This window comes from Meles meles, chromosome 4 (assembly GCF_922984935.1).
Source record: "Meles meles chromosome 4, mMelMel3.1 paternal haplotype, whole genome shotgun sequence".
NCBI classification, from domain to species: Eukaryota; Metazoa; Chordata; class Mammalia; order Carnivora; family Mustelidae; genus Meles; species Meles meles.
In genome coordinates this window covers 34,010,077-34,027,139 of record NC_060069.1, presented here as the reverse complement: position 1 = coordinate 34,027,139, position 17,063 = coordinate 34,010,077, and the positions used below count along the sequence as shown (strand labels likewise).

Genomic DNA, 17,063 nt, shown 5'->3' with positions numbered 1-17,063 from the left:
TTTTTATTCCAGCAAGAGCTGATCCCTAAGGGAGACAATTTCTAATATTTGGAAAATAATTATCTGTTCATGAAGGACCAGTACAATATTATCTTGTTTTTATAGCATTTTCTAGAACTACACATATCATCTGTGTGATATTTTTGATCAATATCTTAGTGTATGTGAACATGGATACAGCTGTTGAAATTACATTCCTATAAAAAGTAGAAGGCATATCCCTTAATAAATCTGTTTATAATGTCTGTCATTAGGAATGGATGCCAATAAAGGAAACTAAAAGGACATGGAAATTTTCATGGCATGGTTTATGCCAGTTATTTATTTGTTGTCTATTCACGGGGCAACTAATTGCAGCTGGTGAAAGTTGATTTTCTCCTCTTCAATTTATTGTGGGATGGGGCGTTCATTGCACCAGATCCATAGTTATTCAGCGTCTACGTTTTAGAAGCTGAAATGCTGGATACTGTCAAAATGAGCTTTGGCAATTCCATGCAGGCGTGTACAACTATAATTTTGCTTCACATTAATAACAACCTAGCAAAGAATCCCAGAATCAAATGCCTTGCTCTCAGCTGGGGGCAGAAAGCCAGAGTGATATATCTTGGCTGGTGACCTATAATGTTGGAAAAGTAGGCTCTACATTCACTCAGGAAGGGTGGGCGGTATTCCGGAAATGTATCCCCGTTCCTCCAGGATTCCTTTTTTTTTTTTTTTTTTTTTTCTTCTTTTGGTAGTGTGTGCCCCGAGACAATGAAAAAAAAATGAATTACAGATAATAAAAATAGCACATCTCCAGAACAAACGGGAAATGCAGAGCTTTAATTTCTTCGGATGTCAACTCTGTTCCCTGCCCCACGCCCTACCCTTCCCGGGTTTCTGCCGCACCGCTGTGATTCTAAATCGGCGCTCGGGTGGGCAGCGGTCTGGGCAGTCGCCCGCAGCAAGTGCACTTGGCGCTGCACGCCCGGACTTTTGGTGTTGCTCGAAGCCGAGAATCTCTGAGAGCTCGGAGGCTACGGATTCATTTGGGTGGGGGGAGGTGTTATTATTGTGGGATATTCTCTGCAGAGTTGGCCGGGAGAGTGAGCAGCGGAGGAAGGGAGTGAGCTGGGCTTGGGCAAGTGTCCGCAGGAGTCGGAGGTGCCCCCGGGAGAGGTACGCTGGAGGGCTCGGGCATGGGGGCGGGGAGCGGGGACGTGGTGGAGAGGGGCAGGGGACAGCGTGCCAGTTTTCCTTCTGATTAATGACGCTCACGCTGCCGCGCGTGGCTCCGGCGCTTTGTCTCCAGCCTCGGGGCTGGCGCAGAGAACTGCCGGGGGAATGGATGGCACTGCGCGCGAGGCGCACCGGGCAGGTGCCCGCTCTCCGACTCTGCCAACTCCGGCCGCGCCCAGTGGCAGAGGCCCTGACTCCCCGCAGGCGCCCGGCCCCGGCAGGCTTCCGGGTGTGGCTGTCCCGGGGGCTGGAAGCTGCAGCCCGGGCGGGGACAGATGCGGCCGGGGCTGCGGGGAGGAGCCGGGCGCGTGGGAGGGCAGGGACTGGCGGAGGGGCAGGCGGCGGAGGCGGGGAGGCAGGGGCGCGGGACAGAGGGACGGACGGAGGCTGACTGGCTCGGGGTGGGACGACAGAGTGACAGAGCAGCGGACAGGTGGGAGCAGTTAGACAGCTTGAGTCGGAGAGAGCAGGACGCTGAGAAGGAGAAGCAGAAGGAGAGAGAGAGAGGGAGAGAAAGAGAGACAGGGAGAGAGGAAGAGGGCGCGAAAGGCAGAGCGAGAGGAAGAGCGAGCGAGCGAGCAGCACTCGCGTGCACCCTCCCCTCCAGACGCCCTCCGCTGTCCGAAGGAAGCGGCCGGGGCACTGAGTGGGAGCTGGAGAGCGATGCGGGCACAGAAGACGGGAACAGGGACCCTGCATTGCTAGTGGGACCGAGACACGCCGAGGGACGGACAGACCGACACACGCACGGACTGTCAGCCGGCGAGAGTGGCAGCTCCGAGAGCAGAGCGCAGGAGAGCGAGAATCCAGCGCTGAGCTGCCCGGCTGAGCGACAGTCAGGCAGACAGACGTGCAGAGGGACAGACTGGCAGACAGGAGGCGGGGGCTCATTCACTTCCCGAAGCCAGCCGAGCAGAGAAGGCGGCGGCGGCGCCCCCTGAGCTCGTCCGGAGCAGCGACAAGCAGCGGGGGCAGCGGGGTCGCCTGCCAAAGCCACCACGGTCGCCGCAGCTGCGCGTGGATCCCAGCCGCCGACTCTGCAGAAAGCTCCTTTTACTAGCAGTTAAATAAATCGACCAAAAACCAAACCAAAACAAAAAAAGCCAAGCCAAGCCAAACCAAACAAATCCAGCCAATTTAATCATTGAGAAACAATACTAATAAAAACCAAAAACTAAACCAAATTAATCAAGGCACCAAGACGCTGGGGGGATACCCACTGTTCGGTCAAGGTAATAATCAAGGTCTTCCGACGTGAACATTGCACGTCTTTTGTGATTTTTTTTCCCTCCTCCTTTTTGCCGTATATCTGTGTTTTTCTTTAGATTTGTTTCTCGTCTGTATTTCTCCTTCATGTTTGTAGAAAACTGTTGATGTTATACATGTATTGTGTTTTTAATGTTTCGTCAAAGGAGGGGTAGACTCCCCTCCCCCAGATGAGGCAGACCAAGAAAGCTGGAAGAGAGCTGAGAAGGGCAGTTCTTTTCATCAGAGAAGTCTACAGTGATTTATGCAGGTTTCATGGTAGAAAGTTTGGGACCCTGTTATTTCATTTGAAAGAGAACTATGCAAGAGGCAAAAAAAAAAAAGTTGTAATCAGTTTGTTGTTTTTGCAGGACTCAGGGTCTGGCTCCCAAGGGCTTTTGGGGGAAAAGATGTTACCTTTTCTCTTTACATGTTTGAAATCTGTTTCATTGCAAACTCTAAACTTAATGTCTTCTGTCTGGGGTTGTCGGTTTGGTGGTGAAATTGAGTTGGATTGATCATGTATTTAGAAAGTTTCTTAGGAAGAGAAATGGACTCAGTTAATGTTTATGCATAGAAATAGAGCTGGAGTGGATGTGGTTGCTGACAACTGCTCAGACTTAGTATTTGATCACCTCCTTAAGATCCAAGATAAGGACAGAATCCAAGCCTACAAGGAAAAGCAAAGGGGGCATTGAAAGTTACAAAGGGATGGGAAGCTAGTAAGCACAATGCAAGGCTGGTAGAAATCATTTCTTGAGAATGTGTTTAGAGTGCAGATATCTATTTTGATATTTGATTTTTAAAGGCTATTGGTATGACACTTCAGACTCTCCAAAAAGAATGACATTTCCCAAAGTTGAATGAATCTGTACAAGATTTTGTTCAAAGGCTGAATAATTCCAAATGATTCCCACCTCCTCTTCACCTACTTTGGAGATGAAAATCACTATGATTGTTTTAAGAAAACAGAAATGGAGATGACAGGAAATCATTTTTCTTTTGGTAAAAGTTAGCAAACCTTTGACTTACACTTTAAAATAAATGCACCTACTCCTTTGATCCTCTGTATTCGTGTCACCATGGGACTTGTATGTCTTAATAGGATTTTAGTTAATGTCATTTTTACGAAAGACAGCCATTTGGAAGTCAAGAGCTCTAGCTATGTTCTGTTCAAATAGCCAAGTGATCTACTGTTTTGGTAGTAATTGCTTCTGCTGCCTTCCTAACATGGATCACATGTGGAAAATTATATATGCACTCACTTCAGGTTTATATGGATTTGTATGGTATGTATTTGTGTTTGATCTCTTATTTCCTCTCTTATCACATTCCTTTACTTCTTTTGATCATTTCAACTAACAGAATATTTTAAAATTTTCTGGAGAATGAGTTTAGGATATTCTTGAAGGAATACACTTCATCAGAAAAGATGCAGAAGACTAACCTCTTACTGTCCTTGCTTTTCAATACTATTTGTTTGTTTTAAATAATTTGGTTTATAGGCAGTTCTAAAGACATTTAGATGTTATGCATATATGGCTCCATTTCTCTTGACATGATTTATGTTATTTGATAAATAATAATATAAATCAATTGCTGTAGGTGAACGCCTACTTAACAGAACACTTGGTTGAAGTAAGGTATATTTAAAGAAACTTCTACAGCTTCAGAAATTGACTTTGAGCTTCTCAGTGACTTAATTCCACTACATGCCGATTTCTCTTTTACAGTATTCAACTCAGACGGAGACAGGTTTGTGTGAGTGGTTAGATTTGCAAATTGCTGATCTCCCAGTGACTTTCCCTCTTAGATCCCAGCTGAGTATGGTTACCTTGAGAACTGTGGCATTAGCCCTGTTAGAGCATGCTCCACTGGGGGGTTCTCTGCTGTCTATTTTTAATGCTATTTAATGAAGGAGTGAGCGCCTCACTCCGCAATAAAAGAAGCATGATGGAAGACAGAGCAGTGCATGGTTTTGGATACTGGAGAAGGATATATGAAAAGGTACAGACTGGCTGTTGGATATGGTAATTTAATTAGTCCTAATGTATTGTACTAACAAATCAGTTGATTTTAGTGAGATAATTACACATGAATAATCTGCGATGTGTTTTCATAAACCTCTTCAGTAATTCTTAGAAAGAAGACTCAATCATTAGAATGCCTTGAAACTTAAAGGAGATACTAACCAAGGAGTTGCTGCACACGTACTATTTTTCATACAAGCTGTCAGATTCTTGGATGGTGAGAAGTGCAGAAATAATTTCAGATTCCTAAAATACTGTCCTAGCGGACAGTCTGGAGCTTGTAAAATGTTCTGGGCATAAAATTTCTAACATCCTTCTAAGATATTATAACCTGAAGCTCTGCCTTGTGAATTTGGGTTTTTCTTTTATAAACTTGGAGTCTGGTTCCAGAATTATGGCAACGAAGTGAAGCAGGAAGTTTTGGTTGAACTTGGTAGAAAATTTGAGTTGTTTTCTCTCCTTATTTTGAGATAAGCACAATACATTTATCTTATCGAAGGTTAAGTATTTTTAAAATGTAGATAGTAGAGGCAGCACTAATAATTTTTGGAACAATATAATGAGTGGGGAATTATCTTAATGTTATAGCATGTAAAATATATGAAGCCATCTGCCTGCAATGTTTGTATATGCAGAACACCTGTCTTGAGGTAGACAGTGAAAACGTTCAATCAGAAAGGTCTCTGTTATTCATTTTCATATTAACAAGATGCTATAATCAGGTTATATCTTTGTTCAAAGCAAAGCTAGTTAAACAAATGCCTAAATAGTTTAAAAATTAATAAACATAAGAGAAAGTGAGAAATTTTTATTAAGTGGGGAAGTGAATTATATAATTATTGTTAAATAAAGCCATTAGAGCAATGTGCAGAGTTTTTCTAGGTTTTTCCCATTTCTATGAAGAATAAGCCCCCCAAAATAAACTACTAAGAGAAATGCATTGTAAGAGTTACTCTAATTTGTTGTTGTTGTGTTTTCTACTTTGTACTTCTAGAGGGGGATAATAATTACACACTGGCTGTAATATTGCCCTTAGTGGTCATGCTGTTTGGACCACAATGCTGATACTTTTCTCAAGATTCTCAAGTGAGTGGGCATTCTCATCTGAATTAAATGTAAATTTTGTCCGTGGACCAGATAATGATAACTTACATGAGTAGAGTGTAGAATGAGTCGACCCCTGAAGACACAATGTACAGCGTAGGCAGAAGTGAATATGACTGAAGATTCTCATTAGGATTGGGAGACAGTTTGAAGTCCATAAGGTTGGAAATTGCAAATGAACCGTTTGCACATAAGTTAATGTAATTCAGATCTGCTTTGCGACAAGGTTAGGAGAGAATATGGGGCTTAAAAATGATGTGGACAGTGAAAATCATTTCTTCAAATGGTAAGTACTGACATCATTCTAACTGGTACCACACGGTGGTAGCGTGTTTAGAAATTTGTGAATTTCTAATCAGAAAAAGAATTGGCTTCCTTAGAAATGCATTATGTCACCTGGAAAGTTCTGGACACATTTTAAGTCAGTGATGAACTTATAAAATACAGGCTTCCTCTCTTTAGACAAAGGATCTTTATTTTTTAGGGAATCTGTGGTTCCAGAGGCTCTATGTTTCTGCTGATTTTGCTTTCTTTTGTTTTACATCCTAACATTTAAAGTTAAATATGAAAAATAATTACAAGCAGTGCTATAAGTAAGTGCTGAAGGACTATTAAAGGTAAAGAATATTAGCAAGATGTATCTGTGACTGGGTTAGTTTTTCTCAGGCTATCTTTGCTTCTGAGTGTTAGTTTCCTTTAAGGTACATTTATGTCAAGTTCTAATAAATTGCTTTTTTTAGTGCCTTATCTAAATGAATTTTGCTCATTTTGGATTAAACGTGGCCCTGCATGTTCACAGGATTTATTACTTGTATTTACATCACAACCATTTCACGGCCCTGAGGATCAGATATAAGCTGAGATACAAAGTATTTAAATTGTATACATACATATAATATTCTTGAAAAAAAATAAACTGCTTGGGCTGGAGCTTCAAATTCATTCAGCAGTGTTTAATATTCAGTAAACTTGCTGCCTTTTGGTCTCAAAATCCTCTGCGGTCCAGTGATCTTTTCTTAAGGTATAGAATGTCCATGTAACATTTTGCATATACCTTTCTCTAATATTACTGGGACATTTCTGCACCCCCAGAAATAGCTGCGCAGGTAAACCAAAAAGTGAATTGAAATAATTTATACTAGGAAAATGGAGAGCATTTTGAAAAAAACAAAAGGATTGGCTTGAATACACCAAATTGACTCTCTACTTTCAGACTGAATCCTTAGTATTATGTTATGTTCTTCTTTATTAGCTGTCAGCATAGAGCTGAGTGTTGCCAGGAGGGCGAGTGTTAATCGCTATCTATGGCCACAGTAGATCAATATTTTGAATTCCTTCGCACACTTTTCCCAAGGAAATTTCTTTTGGCAGCTTTTTATACCTCCGCTTAATGTACAGGTCCATGCCAAATGTTATATAAGATTTTTCTGAGTTTTATAATCAGATGATGCCTATTAGGATAAAATTGCAGTTTTGACTTACTAAAATGCTGAAAAATTCGTCCAAAATTGTCTCACTCACAGCACATATTCTTAATAAATGGATGCATTTTTAAAGTAACTTTACAATTAAATTAAAATACTTTACAATTGCTTCTTCTGTCTAGCACCAGAAAATAATGTCATTTTCTCCAGGTGACGGGGAGAAGAGACCTGCTAGTAATCATCCCTTTTAAGAACAGGCTTCTTAATCACATCCATTTCACATTACTTCAAAATGACACAACAGTTCGTAAATTAGAAATCCACCATGGAGAACACACAAAGTATTGAGATCTCGCTAGCAAAATCCCTTCTGTAAATAATAACATTGGTTTTAAATAACTGAAAAGAAATATGGTTTTAATTGAGAGGGAAAATTCAGATTTTTAACAAGAAAACAATTACGTCACTTTTTATTTCAAATATTTTGGCAAAGTTTGAGATTTATTTGGCATATTGCGGTTGATGTTTCCACCCAGAATCACTTTGTGTAATGTGTAATCTTTTTTTCTGCAGGGCTGAGACATATTCACAAAGCTTATCTACCAAGATAAACCAGTAATCTCTTCCTGATACCCACACAAGCTAGGAAATAAGTCCTTGTGATAGGGATATCCAAAAAAAGAACTCTGTGAATTCTTAACTAGACTTAGAGCAGGAATGCTTAATAATGAATGAGCATTTCCTTACATTTGTATGATCCTACGTTGATTCTCTATTACGCAGTAAATACTTGAGATAAGAACGAGGACCTTCTCTAAGGAAGTGGAAACCAGAGGAGCAGCTTTTCTTCTAATCACTAAGATACAGTATTCACTTTGGAACATTGTTGTCCCTAGAATCATACTTACAGGGGGAAAAACGCGTGTTGACATATTTTGATCTAGTTGCAATTAAGAAGCAACACCAATAATTGAGGTAAATGTTTCAACATATTTAGAGAACAAAATGGGACAACAATTTCAAAAAGTTTCAAGGTCCTAGCCGTCCAAATATGCTATCCCTTGACCTGTAAATAAGAAGGCCTAGCATTCTCCATTCCATAACTTGAGTTGCTTTCAGGTGATCTCATCACTGTCACAGAAGCCTGGAAGAATCAAGCTATGGGTCAAAAGAGGATGGAGGAAGGGCCTGGAAACTCCCTGGAATTCAGGGCTACCCATAATTATTTTATTGTTATTTGTTCATGAACTCAATAGGAAAAATAAAGAGCTATTAAATTGCTTTTGTAGCTTTTATTTAAAAAAAAGTATAGATTAAAATGCTTCTAGAAACACAAGCTAAAATCCTCACACAAAGTTCTAATATTTTTGGATATGAAAATATCTATCCTCTGCATTGACATATTTTTCTCAGCATGTTGTTTGTTAAAATGTGAGTTTGGTGGAAATCTCAGCATTGCTGGCATTTGACTCAATTTAATCACCAAAAAGCTTTTGGACAGAAAATGAGTAGACTCCATGTGAGTATGTGACAGAATCGAGGTTTCTGCAGCATTTGCAAGCTTCAAATATTCACTGGCTCTTCACAAAACTATTTTTTAAAAAGAGAAAGTGTGTGTGTTAAAAAAGAAAAAGAAGAAGAAGAAGAAGAAGAAGAACCTTCAATTAGAAATATGGCACTTTCTTTTCTTTTTTATTTTAAAGAAAGAAGATTAAGGTTTATGGTTAGATGATGACTCGTTAAGCCAACATAACAGACAGTTGAGTTAAAATTTCTATTGAATTCTGCCAGATTAATTAATTGTCATGAACTTGCCACCCTATCTATGATCCTTTCATTTATCTGGCTTACAGGAATGATCAGGTAACACTTTTAAATTACATAGTTTCATATTTGTTTATTTTAAACTTGCTTAGATATGTTGGTATTATTGGAATTTTAGGAAACTGCCAAATAATAGGCATAAGCACTAAGATGAATTCATAAATCCCACTGCAGGCAGCCAGCTGGTACTAAAGATTCTTCTTCTTCTTCTTCTTTTTTTTTTTTTCCTACTTAGGTGATGATTATCTTTGGTCATGGCAGCTAATTCCTTTGTGAGGATTAAAACCTTTCTCCAACCCTGAAATTTCCATACAATAGCTCACAGAGTCCTGGAAAGATAAAATAATAAAGCGAGCGACCGTGTTGCCAGTACACGTGTTGCTCTCCGCTTAAGCGCAGTTAGACACTCTAACTGGACGCCTTCGTCTTTGTAGTAATTATTGTCTTCATCCACAGCAATGGATGACCCAGTTTTAGGTAGTTTTTGTTTTGTTTTGTTTTGTTTTTCCAGCATCACGAGATAAGGGCGTATAGATACATAGTTAAATGTTAGTGTTTATATATTAAAACGATTACACATATTCTAGAACAAGGATGTCAATATCCCTCCGAGCGAGATTATTTTATTCCACAAAGGACCATAATGTCTGAGTTTTGTTGTTGTTGTTGTTGTTTTATTTTTCTTGGTTTTTTGTTTGTCAGATACGATGTCATGAACTCTAGACTGAGAGATGTTTTGAATTCAGTGGAGCTTCTGATGGAAAGTGGGGTTCAAAGCAACCGAGGGGATGTAGAGCAGACGTGCGCTTGGAGCTTCTCTGGGAGGCAGCAGGTGACTTGCTGTGTGTAGGGAAGGTGGGCTTTACCGCCGAGCCACCACAGGAGTCTGCAGGTGACAGATATGTGCAAAACTTGGACTGAAGTAAAAGGTCTTGGGAAACAAGGCCTAAATATGGTATTGTATCCACGTCTGACTACTCCCCCACTTACCTCTGTAAATACACAATTTAGCATCTGAACATCCAGTCCTAGTGTCTGGCTTCTGGGTCTGCATAAGGAACAGTGTGACGATGGCCATGACTCTAAACCTCTCCATGCGTCACAGTTTCTGCAGGTGAAATTGTGAGTGATGCCCGTCCGGTATAAACAAATGACTAGTTAGGCAGCTTTAGCCATTGAGCAAATTCCTCATTGCTTCAATTTTCTCATTTGTAAAGTCTGGTCGGGCCTGTCTTGAAGGGTTGAAGCAGAACCAAAGAGCTGAGCACAGGCACGTAGTCTCATGCGCTAAGAAGAAGCTATCCTCTTTCCGTATGAAAACCTTTGGAGAGTTATCCTGACAGCATAGACCAGACAAACTTTAAGATCTTGGGGTGGTGGTGGTGAGTAATTTAGAGTACAGCTCTTCTTTCCTACCCTGTAACATTTTGGGGGGTTAACACTGGAGACTAGCTTCACTCTTTTTCTGGGTCTGTGAAATATGGAGAGCCAAGCGAAGGTCAGAACGACTCCAGGAGTGTGCACTGCTGAAGAATCCCGATGTATCACAAGGCTGACACCTTGCATCAGTCTTTAAGGGAAAGGGTGGCCCAGTTCAGGTTTGTCTACAAAATGAACATATAGACATTGTTTCTCTGAAGCAGTTCAGTTGTATCATTGTTACCGTCTAAAAGAGGTGGCTGAAAAATGGAATCATTGAACAAGAAAGGTTTGGAAGGGATCCGTGAAGGAATAAACTTCAATCCTATGTTAATGTGAAGGCTTTTAAGTGGTAGATTTGGACTGTATCTGAGACGTTAAAGCAAGTGACGCCTTGGGCTTGCTGGTGGGGCTCCCTGACCCCCCACAGAAGGCTTGGTTTCTAAGCACTGAGTGAGCTGTTTGGGCTGAGTAGCTGATCTGACCTCTGACCCTGAAGCATTCCCTCTTACTGTTGCTGAAATGAATCATTTCTGCCTTGTGTGAAAGTGGCCAGAGGAGGAGAGAAACTCCCCTCATAACTGGGATTTAATCAGTCGGTTTCCTCATCAGGCAATGGGAACCATGAGGAGTGTTCGGTGCAGGAGAAGGTGAGCTGTGCAAAACATTAAGGTTGTTAAATAATCGAGCTTTCTTTTTTTTTTTTAATATTTTATTTGTTTGACAGAGAGATATCACAACTAGGCAGAGAGGCAGGCAGAGAGAGGAGGGAGCAGGCTCCCTGCAGAGCAAAGAGCCCGATGCAGGCTTAATTCCAGGACCCTGGGATCATGACCTGAGCGAAGGCAGGGCTTTAACCCACTGAGCCACTCAGGCGCCCCTCGAGCTTTATTTTCTATTATAACTTGAATATCAGCCATTCTTCTGAAGGAGAACACACTCAGAAAGTTATCTAATGAAACTTCTCAGAAGGCATCTGAGAATAAATTTACAATCCTTTGGTATTCTGATATTTGCTGGGAAACAAACTAAAAACAAGGAAAGAGTAGACAGATTTTATGTATTTATATATATATATACATATATATATAGTCCATCACATGTATCTTATTATAAGATGTATCTTATAGATCTTGTCTATCAGATATGTGATCTATATCTACAATTGGCATATATTTGTATCTATACCTATAGCTAGAATCTGCATAATATTCATACTTAAAGTCATCTAACTCACATTAAGCAAAAAAGCAAGTTGGCCCAAAAGCATATTTCCTAATACATTTTTCCACTGTCCTTAGCAGTCCTTGCTTGCATGTGGCAGATAGTTAATCAAAATTTGTTGAATTAAAAATTGATCTTTATATTGTTGAAGGCATCTAATATTCAGGACTTAAAATCATCCCCCAGTAAAGTATTAATTGTATTTTCCCCGAAAGTTTCAGCTTAGTGGACTTGACATTCATCTTTCTGAAAAAGAGAACGGCGTGCCCTTGTATGTGGCATTGTAATGACGCTCGGCATTGTCTGGGCTCTCACAAAGGAGGCCCTTCTTCAGATCTCAGGCTGGGACTTGGGCTTCTACAAGAATACAAGGCCTCTAAAACTTTAGGCCACTTGAACGGAATACATAGATCACCTTTCCATCTGCGTGGAAGGGAATTAAGGTCAATGCTCCGTTAATATGGTCTTGGGGGAAGGGATGAGGCAAAGGCAGGTTCGCAAGAAATTTCCAAATCACTGGTACACAGAGCAAATGACAACTCATGTTTGCTGGACAGGTGCCTGTGGAGAGATTAACCATAGTGAAGGTGATCCAGGATGTGGAGAGAGAATTTACTCCTCTAAAGGCTGAGTGACCAGGCAGTGCCGGATTAGAAGGCAGGGGTGAGGAAGGGTGGGCGAAGGGAACCTGGCAAACTGGGGGCCTCCAGTCCCCATTTCCTCCTGAAATCAGAGCAGCTCTTACCAAATGATAGGAGGGGCTGCCTTCTCTCCCTGCTGTATGGGAAAAGGAGTTTGGCGCACGGAGGATTTAGATTTCAATGTGCACCCAAATTCCATGCAGTATTTTATTATTTGCCATCACTGACTCTCCTAGGATAAGATTATGACCCCAGTGCTATTCACAAAGAAAGTTAACAAGATCTTCAGGAGCGTTTACTCGTAGCACCCTTCCAGGAGCAATTTGGGACTTTATCTAAGAACTAAAAATGATTTCAAATACAATCGTGGTAACTTGTGATTTGTACACTTCGCAGATAAAACCAATAGGTACATCCAACAGAAGGCCATTTGTATAATCAGAGATTCGCCTGACGGATCTAGCAAGAGAAGAGAGCTCTAAAATCAATTTTTCTAAAATCACTAGAGGACATTACCTCATTGTTTCGACCTAGCTGTGAAAATAGATTGATTTTGATGTTTTAAGAAAGGCTGAGGGAATATCACTTGTTTTATCATTTATAGATTAGATCCTGGGGCTCAGGCAAGAATCAGATGGGTTGCACTGGTCTTCAAGGAATGCATAGCAGTGAGAAGAACCCAGACCTGCAACTTGAAAGAACTCATCTATTTTACCCCAAGTCTTGGTGAACTTACCTGAGGTACTGAACTGATAGAAAGCCAACTTTTGCGTATTCTGGATGAAGGGTATTGTAAGCATTCAGGAGATCTAAATGAAAGGAATGTGATATGTGTCTGTACTTTTTAGGGAAGCTACTGAGTGGCCATTTGTGGAGGAAATCTGTGCTTATTTCTGTATTGATTAGGTCATTAGTCCCATTTATTCTGCTCTACGGGAATTACTTCACTCAGCTTGCTCCTTCTGCTCCCTGAACTACCTCACTTCTCCAGGCAAAAACTCTTATCAACAGAGCGATCCAAGATTTCTGTAGTTCAACCTGTATCATTTGCAGATACCCCAGGGACAGCGATAAGAAAAATCAATGTTCCTCTATTGATTCTGACTTTACTTTTGGATCTATTTTTGATCGAAAGCTACTTGTGGGGTTTTTGTTTTTGAAAGGTTATTTGCTCAATTGTTTTACAGTGTAAATGTTAACTGATATTTACAAGCCACCTCTTGTGTGAAAGGGACTTGTGTGATCATGTGCTCTCCACACCAGTCCCCACTCTCGGTTGTGGTCACAGCTGTGGCAAAGTTTCTGCCGTAACATACTTAGGAATTCTTGTCTAAGGAAAAAGAAAGACGTATGTTTCATCCTTATTTTGTTTCTTTATTTGTAACCTAGTTTACACTGTCATATGTAATAGCCATGGGAAGCCCAGAGATGTAGAGCTAACCTAGAGATTAGCAACTGAGAACCAGGGGGGAGTGAAAGTGTATGTGGCCGGGCCATAGCCTGGAAGGACATGGAAATTAACTTGTAAAGCTGGTACAGAGTGACTAGAAATCTGTCTGTCTGCATCTCTAATCTGTACTTGTGGTTGTCTTTTGAGGCAAGAATGGATTCTCAGCTTCTGATTTCACCTCTGCTTGGGAAACACTTTGACTTGGTACAGGCTTAAAAGGCAGTAGGCTTGAGGTCAAGGTGACCTAACTTTGAATCTCATCTCTGCCTCTCACTGGCCTGGCCAAGTTATCTTCAATTTTCTTAAGACAATATTGTGGGCAGCAATGCTCCCTTCATGAGTTATCATATGCAAAATATTTGCCTCAAAATGGAAATGTTATCTCCTCCTGCTTTCTCCTACAGGGACTGTTTATCCATTAGAACATGGAAACCTATAAGAACATGTGTAATGAAATTTTATATCAATTTTTTTAAAAAGAATATAGAGTTTTAGTTTGAGTCATTAAGTATTTTATCTGTCCATGGATTACTGGGAAAAAAAAAGAGAGAGGATGATTTTGGGGGTGGTGGGATTCTTTTGCATTGGCTTTTGTAAGATATTAACAATACATATCACATAGTTAAGGAAAATAATTAAATGAAAAACACAACAGCACATCTAAACACATATCTTTACCCACTGCCCAATAGCCTGATAACAATGCTATTGATTTAAGGGACCAAGTGGTCCACGCTTACATAAAAATAGATACCCAGGGATAAGTGACTAAGTGAAAATAGTAATTTAAAAAAATTTTTTTAAGATTTTATTTAGTTATTTGACAGAGAGAGATCGCAAGTAGGCAGAGAGGCGGTGGGAGGATTAGGGGGGAGCAGGTTCCCCGCCGAGCAGAGACCCTGATGTGGGGCTCAATCCCAGGACCCTGAGATCATGACCTGAGCCAAAGGCAGAGGCTTTAACCCACTGAGCCATCCAGGCACCCCAGTAATTAAAAACTTTTTGAGTATATAAATGAAAAAATGATTTCAAAGATACTTATTAAGTTATAAGCAGAGTTGAAAGAAGAATTATCTTTCTTTTTTTTCCCTCTTTTTTTTTTTCTTTCCCCTTAATGGATTCACATGGTTTGGGCTTTTAAATGTACATTGCTGGTACTATTTTGCTATTCTGTGTAGTGAAGCCATCTCACCTTGCTCTGCATGTGAGTGTTCTACACTATCTCTCTGTCAAGGTAGGGAAAAGTGCCACACTGTTTCTTTATACACTGCCTTCTATCTGTGAGGAAGAGCCAATGCCAGGTGCATAAACCTTTTGTCAGTCCACCTCCCAACACGTACTTATGCAATTACTGATATCGAGGATGGAATTATCCACTTGTACTAATCTGTTCCCCCTGAAATTATCTTCTGGAAAACTTGAGTTAGAATTAGCCAATGGGAGCTTTTCTCATAGACTGTTTGTCCTCAATTTGTTTTCTACCAAGTCAACCCCAGACACCTGGAGCGCCACACACTTGGTCTTTGCCTGTGTATCCCGTGTGTTTGGCACAGAGGGTGACGGTTGCTTTTGGCAGATGTACAGGATCAAAGTGGCCCTTTTATCCTTCTACCCTCAGGGAGTCAGTTTCTCAGATAAAGGAAGTGGTGCGGTTAACAGAAATTTCAGCTTATACTGAAATAATAGTGAAGTGCAGTATGTATGAGAATCCTATTTCTTGTCAAGGGCAATGGCTTTGTTAAATTACTGGAGAAATTTAGGGACGGTGCATACGTTTTAGTAAGTGAATATTTATACTGTATTTTGTGGTCTGAAGGAAACTAACCACCAGAATTATCTTATTTATATTCTCACTTAGCTAACCTGAAGAAATGGAAAATCTTAGAAATACTATCTATAGGTAATATAAGGATTTATTTGATAAGCAGTATATGTCATTTTATATACAGAGAAGATTGCTCCAAATTTCTTAATCTGTATAATTTATCATATCCATTAGCTAGGTTTACTTGGATAAATATTGACCTAGGCCTACGGGGTTAACTGTAATTTTATTTTGGGAAAATTTTTTTATGAAAAGAGAACAGAATAACAGAAAATGAATATATATGTACACTCTTTTGTACATGTGTGTATGTTAAAATACATAAATACACACAAACATATGTTATAGACTATATATTACATATGGCATAATTTGTATATTTACTCGAGTTATATTATACAGAGTACTCTTCTTGGGAGATCAGTGATGGCATGACCTAAGCTTCTTTTCTACTTTCTTTTCCTTCTGAATTCTTATTTTCACTGATAAAGAACAATATCCCATAAAGGATAGGGTTATAGAACAGTGTCAACAAAGAGAGGAAACTTGCATTTGCTCCTGTTCTCTGCCCATCTGCATTGATAAAATGGCAAGATGGAACTAGAAGGTAGTGTGATCAATTTATCCTTTCAAATGAAGAGTTAGAGATTTCTCTCGACTTTAGGTTTGATTCCATAATTCTTCCCCAGTGAACAAAATGAACTACACCGTCTGTTTTATAAACGTCTGTTGGTGATCTAGGACCCATGTGTTGACACAAATGAGCCATCCTATTCCTTAGGCCAGTCCTATTATGGAAGGAAGGGAGTGTGAGTGAGTACCAAGTAAGTGCTCTCAAGGGGAAGTCTCAGATGATGGCCTTCTTCCTTCTGTACCACATGGGAAGGGCATCCCTGAAGTAGTGGTTCTCACACCTATGCATGCATCAGAATCGGTTGGGGGCTCTATTCAGATAGAGTTCACTGGACCCAGCAGCAAGTTTCTGATTCAGTGGACCTGGGGTGAGGCCCAAGTATTTGCATTTCTAGCAGAGGTCCAGATGGTGCTAATGTGCTGGTCTATGGACCATAACATGAGAACTACCGATCTAAAACACAAAACTTATTGTTGGAATATAGATTTTGCATGATTGATCTGAAATATTAAATTCAGATTCATAACCTGAAATATTAAAAAAATACTCTAAAATTTCAAAACAAATTAAAAAAATTAATTTCAGTTGACTTTGACTTTAAAATTATTATTATTTTAAAAACATAGCATCTTGGGTGCCTGGGTGGCTCAGTGGGTTAAGCCTCTGCCTTCGGCTCAGGTCATGATCTCAGGGTCCTGGGATGGAATCCCATATCAGGCTCTCTGCTCAGTGGAGAGCCTGCTTCCCCCTCTCTCTCTGCCCGCCTCTCTGCCTACTTGTGATTTCTCTCTCTGTGAGTCAAATAAATAAATAAAATATTAAAAAAACAACAACAACATAGCATCTTAAGAAAAGAGGTAAGGATTGCAAATTCCACTAGAAGAACAGGTAGGAGCCTGGATGATTATAAGGAGATGCTTGGATGAGTATAGGGAGATGCTAGTTTCCCCTGAGGTTGTATTCTAAGGGTCTCCAGTATGAGCCTCTAAAATCAATGGAGATGACATAATCCCTAATCCACAAAA

At 40.3% G+C, this 17,063-nt stretch overlaps 1 protein-coding gene across 18 annotated transcripts in view; it reads left to right on the top strand.

Annotated features, from left to right (window-relative positions):
* Nucleotides 1-927: 927 nt before the first annotated feature.
* The window catches only part of ARPP21 (cAMP regulated phosphoprotein 21), a 153,703-nt gene continuing 137,567 nt past the window's right edge, over nt 928-17,063 (top strand). For 4 of the 18 annotated variants that reach the window (XM_046003079.1, XM_046003077.1, XM_046003072.1 and 1 more), the window contains exon 1: nt 1,737-2,450. The gene's annotated coding sequence lies outside the window, so the exon portion shown is untranslated. Of the gene's footprint in view, nt 1,159-1,733; nt 2,451-4,133; nt 4,471-5,860; nt 5,884-17,063 lie in introns of those variants that run through there. The other 14 variants (XM_046003084.1, XM_046003082.1, XM_046003078.1 and 11 more) reach the window with 8 other exon arrangements.